The sequence below is a fragment of the Empidonax traillii genome, unplaced genomic scaffold, assembly GCF_003031625.1.
Source record: "Empidonax traillii isolate 1590-97213 ecotype Southwest subspecies unplaced genomic scaffold, ASM303162v1 scaffold74:size2480735, whole genome shotgun sequence".
Lineage (NCBI taxonomy): Eukaryota > Metazoa > Chordata > Aves > Passeriformes > Tyrannidae > Empidonax > Empidonax traillii.
Genome location: NW_020955267.1, coordinates 617,197 through 621,472, shown reverse-complemented (window position 1 = coordinate 621,472; position 4,276 = coordinate 617,197). Strand labels below are relative to the sequence as shown.

The window sequence follows — 4,276 nt, the reverse complement described above, 5'->3', positions numbered from 1 at the left end:
ACTTTTGTTCTACATTACACTTTGTACTCTGGCATCTTCCGGAAAGGCACAGCTTGGCCTTGCTGAAGCCCCCTGTTGGGGGCTGCCAGCACTGGTGCTATGTCCCAGCACTTCAAGCCCATGCCCTGGTACCGTTTTGTTTACTAAGATGGGCCAACAGGTTACACTCCAGTTGACAAAATACGCGTGACTTTTGAACAGCGAAGAGCTGGATACTTTAGACTACAAGTTTTAAAAGAACAGTACGCTTCAGAAACAGCCTGTGAGCAGAACGGCTCAAGCGACCCTTCCTAGAAGTGGAGCAGCAGGGGATCTGCGGGTGTTAGCTGGGTCCCAGCAGCGGTGGGGAGGAGAACTTCAAGTGTGGCACCAGTCCCGAGACGGGAGGACATGGCCCGAGCCTGAGAAGTCGCCTGGCCTGCCTTCCCCCATCGGCTCCCTGACAGCCGCCAAAGCCTCGCTCCCCGCCCCAGCCTAGGCGATCCCAGCGCTGGCCGCCTCGGCTGTGCCCGAAGAGAAAGGCTGCGGTTTTCCCGGCTGGAAACGACCGGGCAGGCCTTTCTCCGCTGCGATTGCCAGCCCGTGCCCTGCCCGCCCTCTGCCCGGCGGCTGCCAAAAGCCGCAGCGGGGCCCCGCGGTCCGGCGCCCCCGCCCCCCGGCGGTCGCGGCCCCCCGTCCCGCCCGCAGATAACCGCGGTCCCGCCGCGCCCCCGGCTCTTTTCCCACCCGCCCAGCGCGGACTCGATCCCGGCTTGGCAGCCGCTCTCCAGGCGCCGGCTGCCTCTCGTCGCCCCCTCGGCGCGGTCAAGGATGGCTCGGCAGCGCGGAGGCTTTCTGCAGGAGGCCTCTAACCAAGTCGTCGCCGGAGGCTCGGCGGGTGAGTGGGCGCGTTCCTCCTGGGCGGGAAGGGTCTGCCCGTCCCCTGCCGGCGCTCCGCCAAGTTGAGGTGCAGAGGCAAGGCGCGCCGCCTCCCCCTCGCCGCGCTGCCCAGGCGGCGGAGCGGCGGCGGGGAACGGCCCGGATCAGCGGCGGCTCCTCCCCCGCCGGGCGGCGCGGGGCGAGCCCGGGAGGCGACCCACGGCCCGGGGGTCCCGGGGGTCCCGGAGGCAACTTCTGTAACGGTGCTCGGCCCGCCGCGGGGGGGGCGAAGGGGGGCTCCGCGGCGTATCTGCGCTGCACACGCCCTGCAGCCCCTCGGGCGATAAGGGAGGCAGGCGGGCCCCCTTCAACGGCAGCAGCCGCCCGCGTCCCCCGCCCGCACAGCTGGAGCCGCGTTCGGTGGAGTCCGCAGCGGGGATTTGCCTGTCATGCCTTGATGCGGGGCAGAAAACGCGGCTCCCCTGCCCAGACGCCTTCCCTGTGGCACTCTCCGTCGCTGCGTTACAGAGAAACCGATGCAGGGCTACAGTTTAGCAATGAAAGCAATGCTGGTTAATTTCTTCAAGTTTCTTACCTAAATCGAAATAAACCGAAATATTCAAGTCAGTCCAGGGTGTAGGGGATTTTTACACAATATTCTGCTCTTTCGGTGTATACATGTAAATTCTGTTGATATTTCAACTATCTAGTGTGGTTTTAAGTGTTCTCTAGTGTCTCTTGAGGTCTAAATGCTGTTTGTCCTATTATGTTTTCCATGAAAGAGGAAAGCTACATGGTAGTGCTTTCCATAAGGTCCACAAGGAAAATTCTCCTGTGGGTGAGTCCTGTGTGGTCATGGCACTACATGTGAGCTGGTCTTCCATTCCCTCTAATTCTCTTGCTATCCCTAAATGCACTTCTGTGCATTCCTGCCACCAACACATATTTGAGCACTTTCTTTTCATGCCAGTGACTCTGTATGCCCTTTGTTTTCAACCTTCTGCTTTGACAGAGAGAGGTGTCATAGCAGAAGTGGAGAATTCTTCTGTCCTGGCCTTTCCACTGTATTGTATGACTGTTTATGCAGCCCTTCTGCAGCCTTGGAGATCTTAAAGCTTTTTTAGATTCTACTTGGTACCACTCCACTCTTCCTTTAGGAGGGAAAGGGAAGGTTTAACCTGTCCTAGCCTGTTGAAGGCCCTTCGTACCTGAAAGGATACTGAGGTGTTTTGCCACTACATGTTTTGCAAGATGACAGATTTATCTACTCGTAGCAGTGGGCCTGTGCCTTAGTCATTCAGACTGGTCTAACACAGTATCTTGCCATCCTCTGACAGCAGCCTGTTTTTGTTACAGGCTCTCTTTGTTCACAGAACAGACAGTCTAACACACCAGAAAGGAAATTGTCATTAGACAAACACAGCGTTTTACTTTGTGTTTAGAAAGACTTCAGAAAGACTTTGTGTTTACTTTAGAAAGACTAGAATTGGAAGAGTGTGTTTGAGGGTGATGTAAAGACAGAATGAAAAATGCTTGCTGATCTGGTAGGCATAAATCTTAACAGAATTCTCAATTCAAGGAACCAACTGATCTGTACTTAACTTTTTTTAAAAGTATACTGCAAGAAGCAAGTTTTATCTAGTCCAGAGACATAATGCTGAAGATGCTTGCATCCTTTTGCTTAGTTTCCTGTCAGGCCGACAGGTTCATTAGCTCCATTGTTAACCTTTAATCTGTACAGATATTTCTACTCATTTGTTTTGAAATAAACCAATAACAACTGTTCTTTAAGTCTGAACACCACTAAAATTGTACCAGGATTTGTTTGGCTCAAAGTGGGAGTTCTAAGATGTTAGAGTGAAATTTCTCAAACTTGAAAACTTGTTTGACAGATGCTTAAAGCTCAATGGTGTTTTCCTGTTCATTTATAGAGAAAGTAGAAGAGGAAGGCTGTAGCTTTGAGGTTTTCAGTCTTAAGGTTACATTTCTCAGGCAAGAGTGGATCCAATATGGAAAGGTGGAAGCAGAAAAAAAAGGATGGAGGGCGTAAGTTATTGATAGTGTACTTAGGATTTCATCCTAGTGAGGGATTTTGTTGCCTGACCTTAGTTTCCCAGTGTTACTTAGACCACACTATATTGCTTTTGGCTGCTGCTGCAGAAGGACATAGGACTCCAGTAGGTGCTTTGTCATATTTCCTGGTCTTATGTGAATGTCACAGACATCCTAGAGTGGCTTTGCTGTCTGTATCACAGCCTAGTATTTAGAAAGAAACTGAAAAAAAAAAAAAACCAACAAAACAAACCATTGTTAGTTAAACACAAGGAATGTATGAAGCTGTTTCTAAGAAAGATACTCTGAGTTGGAATCTGTCAAAACAGCGATAGGAATGTAGTGAGGTGGTTGGGAATGAATGGCATAGCCCAATAGGTGTAACTGAAGGGTCAGAAATAACCGTCTGCATAAGGAAAAATGAGAGATAATTTAGCATCTGCATGTCTGATGCAAAGGGATCTGATAAGAAGTAATTCTGCTAGGTCGAGTGGAAAATTATAGATAAGCCTAAGCTGTCAGAACAGGAATAAATGATTTTTTTGATGCTTTATGGAAGATGACAGGACTTGTTCATGGACTTAATAAAGACAGGGAAGAGGAAAGAAAGAAATCAAGCATGACCCCTAGTCTGCAGGGCTGATAAAATGGAAGATACTGGCATGCTGAAGGAAGGAGAAAGGAAAATATTCATTATTTTAAAGGAAAATATTTAAACACATGGTTAGCTGTCATAGGCATTTCTAAGTTAAAGATAAACTTTCGTGTCTCTGTGCTGTAATTGAACTGTAAAACTCAAGCATGACAGATTTCATGCATACTTTTTCTGCAGCAAGGAGTGCATCTGCTTTCATATGGCTTGTAATCTGACTTCGTGTGAAATGGAAAGCTCTGCTTCCTGAGGGTGAACTAAATTTTAAGTATGAACAAAATGGTATTTGGTCTTGGCTTATGTTGCTTCTGCTGGCATTGTTTGTTCCTGTCTTTCAGATTACCAAATGAAGGTTAAAAGCGCAATTGAAAATACTTTGTTTTGTTTGCTTGTCTGAGTGAGGAACGGGACTTTGATTGAAATGTAATTGGGACACTTCGTTAGTAAGTTGAGGCCCTTCTAGTACAGAGAACTCTAGGCATACTCCTTTTCTCTAGTGGTTAATTAGTAAGCTAAGGCATGTGCGGAATTTATAGTAAAAAATTAAACAGAAAATAAACTCTCTAAACTGTAGGAATCACTGTGAAAAGAACAACTTGGGAATCTCTGATTTCCTTAGATTTATAGCAGTTCTTCAGAAGTTTATTTGAGAAGTTCAGTCAATGCAGGGTTCAAATCACAAGAAGAATTGTTTCTCTAATGCACGAGGATTAA

At 48.3% G+C, this 4,276-nt stretch overlaps 2 protein-coding genes across 2 annotated transcripts in view; one reads left to right on the top strand and one right to left on the bottom strand.

The window, feature by feature from the left end:
• Positions 1-960, bottom strand: part of MIPOL1 (mirror-image polydactyly 1) — a 189,777-nt gene extending 188,817 nt beyond the window's left edge. Inside the window, exon 1 of the mRNA XM_027880701.1 lies at positions 853-960. The gene's annotated coding sequence lies outside the window, so the exon portion shown is untranslated. The remainder of the gene's footprint in view (positions 1-852) is intronic.
• The window catches only part of SLC25A21 (solute carrier family 25 member 21), a 248,677-nt gene that overhangs the window by 1,805 nt on the left and 242,596 nt on the right, over positions 1-4,276 (top strand). The gene's annotated exons all lie outside the window — the stretch shown is intronic.